The sequence below is a fragment of the Cryptomeria japonica genome, chromosome 10 (assembly GCF_030272615.1).
Source record: "Cryptomeria japonica chromosome 10, Sugi_1.0, whole genome shotgun sequence".
Classification (NCBI taxonomy): domain Eukaryota; kingdom Viridiplantae; phylum Streptophyta; class Pinopsida; order Cupressales; family Cupressaceae; genus Cryptomeria; species Cryptomeria japonica.
Window position 1 is genome coordinate 203,608,721 of NC_081414.1, and position 12,848 is coordinate 203,621,568.

Consider the following 12,848-nt stretch of genomic DNA (forward strand, 5'->3'; position numbering starts at 1 on the left):
TATGAAGACATCATTTCAGATAATGTACCTAATAGATTGCCACCTGTGAGAAGCATCAGTCATTGCATGGACCTGGTTCCCGAAGCTAGTTTGTCTAACAAAGTTGCATGCCAAATGACACCGACAGAAAATGAAGAACTAAATAGACAAGTGCAGGAGTTGTTGAAGAAAGGTTTGGTCAGAGAAATTCTAAGCCCTTGTGTAGTACCAACAATATTAGCACCTAAGAAGAATGGAGAGTGGAGAATGTGTACTGATTCTAGAGAAATAAACAAGATCATAGTGAAATATCAGTTTCCTTTACCTGGGATGGATGACATAATGGATTGTTTGAGTGGAGCCAAATACTTTACAAAGATTTGAAGAGTGGCTATCATCATATCGGGATCAGGGAAGGATGTGAGTGGAAGATAGCATTCAAGACAAATGAAGGACCTTATGAATGGTTGGTGATGCCTTTTGGGTTAACTAATGCACCGAGGACTTTCATGAGGTTGATGAATGAGGTATTGAAGAAATTATTGGGTAAGTTTGTTATTGTATATTTGGATGACATTTTGATTTTCAGTAAGACAAAAGAGGAGAATTTGCATTTGAGACAAGTTTTGCAGAGGTTGAGAGAAGAAAAGTTGTTGATAAATATTAAGAAGTGTACTTTCATGAAGGATGAGTTAGTCTATTTGGGATTTGTGATATCTAATGATGGTTTGAAGATGGACCCTAAGAAAGTAAAAGCAATTATTGAGTGGCCTACACCCGAAAGCATTGGAGAGGTAAGATCATTTCATGGATTGGCTAGTTTCTACTGGAAGTTCATCAAAAATTTCAATTCAGTTTGTAACCCTATGACTGAGACCACGAGAGAAGATAAGAAGAAATTCAAGTGGACCACTGGAGCAAAAAAAAGTTTTGAACTATTAAAGCAAAAAGTGACTGAGTAGCCTGTGTTAGCTTTAGCAAATTTCAATAAAGTATTTCAAGTGGATTGTGATGTAAGTGGAACATCAATAGGAGCAGTCTTGAGTTAGGAAGGGAGAGCAGTAGCTTATTTCAATGAGAAATTGAATGATGCTCGGAGGAGATATTCAATGTATGATCATGAGTTTTATGCCATAGTTCAAGCCTTGAAGAAGTGGAGACATTACCTGTTGCCTAAGGAGTTTGTGTTGTATACAAATCATCAAGCTTTGCAGTATTTGAACAGTTAGAGTAAGATGAATCAAAGACATACGAGGGGTAGAATTTTTGTAGAGTTACACCTTTGTGTTGAAGTATATAAGTGGAAAATCTAACAAAGTTGTTGATGCATTGATTAGGAGAAGGAATTTGCTGACAAAGATGAGAGTGACGGTATTAAGATTTGAGGAATTGAAGACTTTGTATGATGATGACCCCGATTTTGCAGAACCTTAGAGAGCATGTAGAGAACTGGTTATGGTAGATATGCAAGTGATTGGATTACTTCATTCAGGATGGGATGTTATTAAGAGGAGTTCAGTTGTGCATACCTAAGAGCTCTATGAGGGAGAATCTGATAGAGGAGAAACATAGTGGAGGATTAGTCAGACATTTTGGTATTGACAAAACAATAGCATTGGTGAGTTAGCAGTACTTTTGGCCCCAAATTCATAAGGATGTTAAGAAATATGTGCAAAGTTGCAAAGGGTAGTAGTCAGAATGTAGGATTGTATAAACCTTTGACAATACTAGTAAGACCTTGGGAGGATATAAGCATGGATTTCATACTCGGATTGCCTAAAACACCGAGAGGGAATGATTCTATATTTGTGGTAGTGGATAGATTCTCGAAGATGGATCATTTCATACCTTGTAAGAAGACATCAAATGCATTACATGTAGCCGACCTATTTTTCAAGGAAGTAGTGAGATTGCATGGATTACCTAAGAGCACAGTTTCAGATAGAGACACTAAGTTTGTTGGCTATTTTTGGAGAACACTCTGAAAGAAGATGAAGACAAAATTGAAGTTCAATTCTACTTTTCATCCATGGACTAATGGACAAACATAAGTAGTTAACCGAAGCTTGGGAAATTTGTTGAGATGTTTGATTGGAGATAAAATCGGAAGTTGGGATTTGATCCTTGCACAAGCAAAGTTTGCCTCCAATAATTTAGTAAATAGGAGTGTCGGAAGAACACCTTTTGAGATTGTTACCGGAGTGCATCCTAGAGGTATATTAGAATTAAGAGATATTAGCAGTGAAGACCAGAGAAGTTCAGAAGCAAAAGAATTTGCAGATCACATGGCAATCTTGCATATTCAGGTTAAGAAGCATTTGGAGGACATGAACAACAAGTATAAGGAGAAGGCAGATAAGAAGAGGAGACATAAGGAATTTGAATTTGGTGATAAGTGATGGTATATTTGAGAAAAGAGAGATTCTTGGTTGGAACTTATAACAAATTGCAGATGAAAAAGTTTGGACCTTGCTGGATTTTGAGGAAGTTCAGTTCTAGGAATGCATATGAAGTGGAGTTATCGGATAGTCTGAGTATTTCACTTGTGTTTAACATTGCAGATCTTCATGAGTATCATGAACCAGAATGTATTGAGGACAATATTGTAGACTTGGAGAAACAGTTGCCCCAGAAGGAACCGGATTAGATTGAAGACATTTTGGACAGTAGGATTGGACGTAGTACCCGGAGTAGTCAGTATAAGGAGTATCTTGTGAAGTGGAAGGACAAACCAGTTGAAGATTCATCTTGGATTTCTTAGGCAGAGGTAGACCACCTTGGTTTTTCTCTGACTCCAGCAAAGTGAGAGACTCACTTTTTCAATATCCGTTGATGTGTGATGCAGGAGCATACCCGGTTCATAGCAATCTTGCATCAACCAAAAATATTTTCCTTTATGTTTTGCTTTTTGTTTGCAGTTTCAACATTTCTTTCTATGTGTCCTGGATTTGGCTCACCGGATCCCGTGGAGTTGGATTCTACTTGAAGACTTGATCATCTTCCTTATTCCCAAACCACAGAGCATTTGGATCTTTTTCCGACAAGTTATCGCTATCAGTTTCCATGATAGTTTTTTGTTATCGATTGACAATTTCCTTTTACTGGTTGCCTGGACCTATTTGCATTTGTGATCTACTGGATCCCTTCCGTAGCTTACGGAGCCCTGAGCGTTGATTCTGATGTTTCTTGGCATGTGGCCGACCTTTTCCCATGATCTACACTTCATCCTTTGGATTTTCCAAAGGAATCTCTTGGCGAAGGCCGACCTTGTTGGTTTTACACATTAGGTCTTGTTCTTTGGGTTTTGATCCTTTTTTTGGGCCGACCGGATCCCCTTGGATCATATATTTTATTGTAATTAAGAATTATAATGTAATCAAGTAGTTAGACTGAGCATAGAAGATAGATCTTAAGATTGAAGGTCCCAGTTGTGACCTATTATGTACTTTGAGCATATTTTAGTAGGCCTGTGAGCCGGTTTCTATAACCCGGTTGTTACCGATTGGTTGTAATAAGTTTTCATGTTATAAAACAATTTGTTCTGCATTGCCTCCATCATATCTTTGTGTTTCCATTGTGTTTACTCTTGTTGACCGGTCCAGATTGATCTCTTTGAGGTCCCTCCTAACCGGTGATTGCTTCACCATTGCACCTCTTAAAGCACCAAATTGCTTGATTTCACGACATCAACATTGGCCTCATTTCTATCAAATGAAAGGTTTGTGTGTCTAGTTTTTTCTTTGAATAGTTGTATCTCAAGATTATGTAGTCATTATTTCAAGTTAATGGAGTAATGTTAAAAGCATATGAAAGTTGTTTATAATAGTTGTAAAAAGTTTACACCTCTATCAAATTTGTCTGGTAGACTTCCTAGTTTTGAATAATAGGGTTAGTTTTGAATGGGCCCTTGATGCTTGACAAAAATTATAATAAAAATGTGATGAATATTTGAACATTTAAAATATTAGAGTTTATAGATTTATAAGGAATAACATATTCAATATGGGATTCCATTTTTTCCTTTTCTCATTTCTCCATTTTCTTTGTCAATTTTAACAAATTTAAGGGTGAGGGTCTAATCACATCCCTCGTTTTCTAATAAAAAATAAAGAAAGTTTCTTCCACTTTTTTTTTGAATTAAAATTTAATATTTATTAATCATCAGAAATCATTTAAGTTGTAGATCTAAAATTGAACATGTTTATTGCCTACCAATAAATGAATTACTAGTATTAAAGTAGAGCATTGCAAGTTTGTGATTCATGTATAGGAATCGTTATGATCATTCTCAATACAACATTGTGAAGGTTCATGAGGTCTATTTGATTAGTTGTTGAGACCATAGCTTACACATTCATCATATTATGTTAATGTTGGGGTATGACCCAATATTAGAGTAATAGGGTATCAAGTGTGTTCAAAGAACAACACACACACAAATATATTTAAACATGTTAAGTATAATTTAATACTAAGGTGATCTAGGGTTTAGGTTTGTTCAAGGGACAACACACAAAAACAAATTCAAAATGTGTTATTATATAAGTGAATGTAAAAGTAATATAATAAAAATATAATCAAGTGATATGAAAAGAGAATTCAAAAACAAAAAGGAACAATGCTAAACTAGTAAATTACAAGATTGTATTGTGCAAAAGTTTTACAAAAAATCTAAAAAATACGAAAATTTATATTTTATGTTTTCTTTTTTTTTCTTTTTTACTTTTTTTTTTTCTAATAATAGACAAAAGTGAGATGGGAGGGCATCATTATCATTATAAATGCAATATTATTACCTTGTGTTTGTTTGGATTCTTTATTTTATCATTTTGTGGAAACATTTAAGAATAATTACACTAAATAGGCCTAATATTGGTGTAAATGTGGAACACAAATAAAAATGAGTTAGAGTTATACAAATTGAAGATGTACTCTTCAAAAAATGTACAAATATATGGTGTAAAATATTATCATTACTTAGCAAGTCAATTAAAGTACCAAATCATCCCAAATCATGGGGAGCATGCACTTTAACCAATCATATGCATTGTCATTTCTATGTACATTAGATCTAGGATATTCTTAATTATTTAAATTAAAATTTAGATCAATCAAAATCGACATTGATAAAATATTAATGTGGACTTTGTAGATGTTTCTTAAATGTCGTCTCATATGAAGATGTAAAAATATCATTATAGTCAATTTTGAGAATTACAAGCACTATATTTAAAGATGCATGCATTGTGCATAAACTAGATTCATTAAGTTTCTTATAACATTATAATTAAGCAAGTGTAGGGATAAATAAACACCCTACAAAATATCTAGAATGTTGATAAATTAAATAAGCATAAGAAATGTACAATTGATATTTATTTTAGATGTGTATAATAATGATTAACAATGTGATTAAGGTAATTCAACAAATATGAAAATTAAATAGGTGATTATATTAAAATAAGAAGATTGGAGTTAATCATGTTGAACACTACTGGGGGGTGAATCATTATATACTAAAACTTGATCAGATTAAAACATTTATTCCATATCTACCTTTCATCATTTGTGCATGTGAATAAATAATTGAAACAACAAAAGCATCCACACAAGAACACCAAGATTTTTACATGGAAGACCCAAATTGGGAAAAACCATGGTGAGAATCAAACTCACAATATATAATAATTGTTTATAATGGTTTAGGTCATAGGTTAAATAGCTCATTGCTTCAGACTTGCAAGCTAAGGGGCACAACATTAGGTAAAGATACAAAAGAGAGACTTGCACAATTGAAGATCACCTCTTCAAGGAAAGACACAAAAAATTTGTCTAGATATAACAAGAATAATAAATTTGAGCTAAAAAGTGGAATAGCAGATAATAGTTCACAGTTTAATGCTCATCTTTCATCTCTACTATGTAACATATCCGAACCTATGTATCACATCAACCTCACATCATATTTGCATCCTACTTCAACACCTTCCATTTATCTAGTCTATCTACTATATCATCAAATGGCTCAATTGGTTTATCTTTATATATCCACTAAATCATCTTTAATCCCTACTGGGTCGACCAAACTATGTAGTGTGTATATGCACAATTGACTAAAAACATTGCATGCGGAAGGCAAAGAAGATGTGTGAAGATTCACACCAAGTCAACACACCTTCCAATTATCCTCATAAAGATTCTACATACAACCACACAAACCAAAACACATAAGTCGATTCATATCAATCTGCTTTACTCAAAATATTTTAATCTGGACCCAAAAAATAAAATATGTGGTCCACCACAAAAGAAGAATGATGTGCTAGGAAAAATATTCAATAATCCACAACAAACTTAAGGAAATAGCAAGATGCACTCCGCAAAATCCTAAAACTACACCAACATTTGATCACAGACATAAATGACGCTCATGGAGAAACATCCATCCATCTGATAAATTGAGATCGGCCCGCCTTAATCATTCTACTTCAATCCACATAGCCATCTAATACATATCCAGTGCATACACATACTTCCAGACAAAGATATTATTCATCAAAATAGATAGCAAAAATAGTAACATTTTTCAAACCAAACAAAAGACATCAACCTTTTGGAAACATAGCATATCATCAATGTTATCCATCCAGAAAGCTTATGCAGATATTTAACATAGCATATAAACCTATTCATGAAAATGTCACATCAATTTGCACAAGAATCTTCATATAGCTTTGCATCATATCACTAACTAATAGACATATGAACCAACAACCCACTACAACCAATATCAAGAACATAACTATAATACACTGTCAGACCATATACTTCTACATCACATCACTTTCAAACTAGTAGCACCAACAACCCGACCAATAATCAAACCACCAATAGATCAACCAAACCAAGTAGGTTGACATCCCAGACTACGACAATAGATTTGACATCAATGACAACAAAGACTTATATGTGAAACAATCTCCCCCTTGTCATTGATGGCATAAATAAAAATGTTTCTCCTCATATACAAAATACTTCTCCCCATTTGACATCAAAGATAAATGACAACTCTTCTTGCCAAAACAAACTGATCATAGTTGTAACTCCCCCTATCAAAAGTCTTCAAAAAAGGAAAAAGAACAAACTAAGTACAAATACCTTCATGTGATCTTCTGACTGGAAACTATCCATAAGAACTTGTTGGATATTAGAGTTGTTGGAATGTGTTGTTGTCATTTAATGTCAACATATTCCTGTGTTGCAGTGAATTGGTTTGTTTGCAGAGAGCTTATTTGGATGATCTGTTGCAGATGCGCTAATGCAGTTTAATGGATTTTGAGATACCTATCTCTAGTTGATTTAGTATGAGTTTAATGATGCTATGTAGTGATTTGATCGAGTTATGAGGTCCGGTATGTGGACTGGTTTTTCAGTGTTTAGTGTTGCTGAGTTGTGGTATTTGATCCATATTGCTCTGGAATGATTATATCTTGAGTTGTGGATTTTGGAGAGTTCTTGGGACATTCATGTGTGTCCTTTGATTAGATGGTTCATGATTTGGAACTTCACAAGCATATCTTTCAGTTTGTCAGTTGGTGTTCTTGAGCTCTAGTGATGTAATAATGATGAATCTTGTTATCCGAGTTGTTGCGGTGATTGCGGTAGAATTCACATTGCTTGTCGATGTTCTCTGATTGTGTTCTATGTATTTTGGTGGTCTGTGTTGATCACGGTGCGTATTATTGAAGATTTTATTGGTTCGGTGGTATTCTTCGTTTTATGTGACATATTCGATGGTCTAGCGTGTTGCTGATGATCTTGGTGAATTATCAATGGTGTTGCGTGTTCGAGGATTTGATTTGGGTCCATTCTATGTCCTTGCTAACATTGTATTGGTCCGGTTATGGATTTATGTATCGTGTGATGTAATTTTATAATTAGGTCTTATGTGTTGAGCCGACCTTAAGATTAAGGTTGATGAATTGTATAAATAGGTGTTGTAATCATGTAAGTTGTGTGTTTGTGTGTTTTTACGAGTTGTATGAATATATTGTATGAGCGAACAAGAAAATTTATCTTTCAGTAGTGGAGAAGAGTAGAGAAGTGTTTTTGTGCAGACAGGTGCTTAACCGGAACTGTAATCAGGCATTTGGAGATGTTATTCTTTCAGTTCATGTAATCTAGATTATTGTCCAATCTTTGTAAGGTAGTGAGCCTTCCTCAGGGTTGTAGCCCTTCTTGTATTTGAGAAGTGAGCTCTAGGCAGTGTGCCTGAATGCATGTGCATTCCCCGTTATAATATTTACACACACTACTACAGAGTATCATCATATTATGGGTAGGTTCCCAACGTGGTTTTTCCCTTAACCGGGTTTTCCACGTCAAAAATCCATGTGTTATGTGTGTTGTTGATGTGGTGTTTATCTTTGTTATTGTTGTTCCTAATTAGATCTAAAGTTATGGTTAATTTGTTTGAGTTTGTTGAAAATTGATTCACCCCCCCTCTCAGTTTTCTTGCATTGTTGTTGCCCTGCTGCCAACAATTGGTATTAGAGCTTGACCACTTGGGGAGATCTGAGATGGTAGTTGTTGTTTTCAAGAAGGAGAGTTTGAGATTTGATGGAACTAATTACTCTATATGGAAGAACCAGATGGAAGTGCACTTGAATTGTCTTGGAGAAGATTATTGGAAGATTACAAAGAATGAATACATTGTTCCTACGAATGGTCATGTTACTGCAGCTGAGATCAAAGATGTTGAACATAACATAAGAGCTAAGGAAGCATTGTTGAATGCCCTTACTAATGTGTAGATGACTAATGTGGGGATTATAGACTGCACATGAGATTTGGGAGAAGCTTGAGACCTTGTATGAAGGAGATAAACATGTGAAAGTTGCTAAATTGCAGAGCTTGAAAGAAAAATATGAGATGCTGAAGATGGGAGAGGATGAGAATATTTCATCCTTTATGGCTAAAGTGAATGATCTTGTGTTGAACATCAGATGTGTCGGTGGAGTCCTTGAAGAAGATGAGATTGTGGCTAAAGTGTTGAGATCCTTGCCTCCTTCTTATAAACATAAAGTTGTTGTTATTGATGAGATCTGTACTGTGACAACTATGACAAGAGATATGCTGGTTGGTAAGCTTGTTGGTTTTTGAATTGAGCAAACTTGGAGAATCACATGGTAAAATTGAGACTACATTTAAAGCTTCTATATCCGGGAAGTAGAAGTATGATCCAGGAGAAAGTTCAACTAGAGTTTCTAGAAATGAAAGGGAAATAAGAGAGATGGAAGAACATGAAAGAGAATTAGAAGAGCTTGAAGCACTTATTGCCAGAAGATTGCCTCAGGGAGCTGGTAAGTATGAAGGAAAGTTACCTTTGAAATGTTTTTCATGCAATAAGATTGGTCATTTTGCTTCTAGGTGTCCTGAAAGAGCTGAGAGATTTTCAAAGTATGATAAGCCTTACAAGCCTAACCAGAAGTATTGATATCAAAAGAAATGTTATTATGTTGTTGATGAAGGTGTGACGGATGAAGAGTCTGACAAAGGGAATTCGGAAGATGAATTTGTGTTCATTGCTATCAAGGAAGATGATCCAGTATTTGTTAATTCTACAAGTTGTATTATTGAAGAGAAAGCTTTGGCTACTAAGATTGATGAGAAAGATGAATGGGTGATTCATAGTGGTTGTTCACATTATTTGACAGGTGATAAAGGAAAATTTTTGAATATGGAGAAGTATGATGGCGGTGTAGTGAGATCTAGAGACAACAAAGCTTGTGTAATCTATGGTAGAGGTTCTCTTTCTCTTGATGGTAAGCATAATATTGATGATGTTTTATATGTCAAAGGTTTGAAGCATAATATTTTGAGTGTTGGATAGATGGTTGATAAGGGATATGATTTGCAATTTAAGAATGGGAAATGTAAGATCCTAAATAGATACGATATATAGATTGCATCAAAAACTAAGACTAAAGGTAATATCTTTCATCTAAATGCTGGTGAGAAAAGTTGCTCGATTGCTTAGATTGATGAGAGTTGGTTGTGACATAGAAGGACGTGTCATGTTAATTTTGACTACATTATTAAGATTATTTCTAATCAATTTGTTAGAGATTTGCCTACGATAGTGAAGCCTACTAATCCGGTGTGTAAAGAATGTCAATTGGGAAAGCAAATAAGAATTTCATTCAAAATCAATTTGTTTTCATCTAATGGATCATTAGATCTTGTGCATATTGATTTATGTGGACCTTCTAGAGTGAGAAGCTTGCAGGGAGACAAATACTTTATGTTGCTGATTGATGACCATTCTAGAATGATGTGGGTCACTTTTCTAAGGGAGAAATATGAAGCATTGGAGAAGTTAAAAATATTCAAAGCTAGAGTGGATACAGAGACAGAGATAGGATTTAAGCTTAAGTGCCTAAGGTCTGACAAAGGTGGAGAATTTACCTCCAGTGAGTTTAATTCCTTTTGTGAAGAGCATGGAATTAGAAGGCAGTTATTTGCTCCGAGAACCCCTCAACAGAATGGAGTTGTTGAAAGGAAGAACATAACAATTTTGGATGTTGCTATAACTATGATGATTGAAGGAAATGTTATGCATATCTATTGGAGAGAAGCTATTAGCACTATTGTATACACATTCAACTAGGTGCATATAAAAGGTGATTTCGATAAGACTCCTTATGAGCTATGGTTTGGTCATGTTCCTATAGTTAGATATTTCAGAATCTTTGGAAGAAAATGTTATATCAAAAGAGATGAGGACATAGGAAAGTTTGGTGCAAGATGTGATGAATGAATCTTTTTGGCATATTATACTAAGAGCAAAGCCTATTGGAGTTACAACAAGAGACTGAGAAAGATAGTGGAAAGTGAAAATGTGAAGGTTGATGAGAATCGTGAGAAGAAAATCAGAGCATGCAGATATGAGTCTGATGATTGGGATGCTACTTCAAGGCAAGTGCAGACTCCAAGTATGAAGCAGAGTGATCTAGAAGAAATAGTAATTCAAGATGTTGTCGGTGAAGAAGTTCAAGAGACTGAAAATCAGAATAATTAGAAGACCCCCAGGTATGTAAGATTAAATCATTCAGAGAATCAGATTATTGGTGATAAAAATAAAGGTGTGATGACTAGGAGAAGAATTGTTGTTTAAGAGAAATGTTTGATTTCTAAAATTGAGCCTAAAGATGTTGCTAAATCTTGTAAAGATGAAAATTAGGTAAAAGCTATGGAAGAAGAGTTGGATCAGATTGAGAAGAACAAAACATGGGAACTTGTTCTGAGACCTAAGGACAAGAATGTAATTGGTACTAAATGGGTGTTCTAGAATAAGCTAAATAGAGATGGACAAGTTGTTAGAAACAAAGCAAGACTGGTATGTAAGGGATATTCACAAATGGAAGGTATTGATTTTGAGGAGATGTTTGCTCTCATAGCTAGAATTGAAGTTGTTAGACTTTTTCTTGCATATGCTACTCATAAGAAATTCAAGCTATATCAAATGGATGTGAAGTCAACCTTTCTAAATGGTGAATTGGAAGAGGAAGTCTACATTGAGCAACCAAATGGATTTTAACTAACAGATGAAGAAGACATGGTATACAATTTGAAGAAAGCATTGTATGGACTTAAACAAGCCCCTAGAGCTTGGTATGCTAGATTGGATAGGTATTTGATAAAGTTGGGATTCTGTAAAGGCACCGCTGATAGTAATTTGTACTTCAAAATTGATAATGATAATATTTAGATTGTTGAAGTCTTTGTTGATGACATTATTTTTGGAGGAGATGATGATTTGAGCAAGAAATTTGTTGATGATATGCAAAAATAATTTGAGATATCTATGATAGGTGAGATGAAATTCATTTTGGGATTGCAAATTACACAAATTGACAAAGGCATTTTCATAGATATCAATCTAAGTATGTGAAGGAATTGTTGAAGAAGTTTGGATTAGATGATTCCAAACCTATTGGAACTCCTATGGTGACTGGATGTAAGATGAAAAAAGATGATGAATCTCCGAAGGTTAACCAGACCTTGTATAGATCTATGATTGGTGGACTACTATATTTGACTTAGACTAGACCTGGCATTATGAATGTTGTATGTCTTGTTGAAAGATTTCAGGTTTATCCTAAGGAAAGTCATGTTATTGTTGTGAAGAGGATATTCGAATATTTGAAGGGAACAGTTGATTATGGTCTGTGGTATCCGAAGAATGATGATTTCACTTTAAATGCTTACATTGATGTTGATTGGGCAGGTGATGTTGATGACCGGAAGAGCACTACCGGTGGAGCATTCTTTTTGGGAAGGGAGTTGGTTTCTTGGTCGAGTGAGAAACAAGATGCTATTTCTTTATCTACTACAAAAGTTGAATACATTGTTGCTGCTAGCAATTGTACCCAGGTTATTTGGATGAAGCAGTTGGTGAAGGATATTAGAGTTGTTTACAATGAGCCTATTGTTATTTATTGTGATAATTATGGTGCTATCAATATTTCTAAGAATCTGATGTTGCATTCTAAGACAAAACATATATCAATTAAGTTTCTTGTTCTGAGAGAGAAAGTCAGTGATAAGGAAGTCAGATTGGAGTATGTACCTACAAAGAAACAGATTGCAGATATCTTCACTAAGCCTTTGCCTATAGAAACGTTTGTATATCTGAGAGAGAAGTTAGGGGTGATTTCCCCTCCCACTGTGAACTATATGCATTGGGTTGCATCGATCCAGTGGACTTCATTGCCTTATCCCATTATCCGAATTGATGAGTTGGTGTTGTTGCTCCGGAGGAGTAGTTAGTGTGTGGTTTAGTTATTCAAATTTGTGAGTTTATCCTA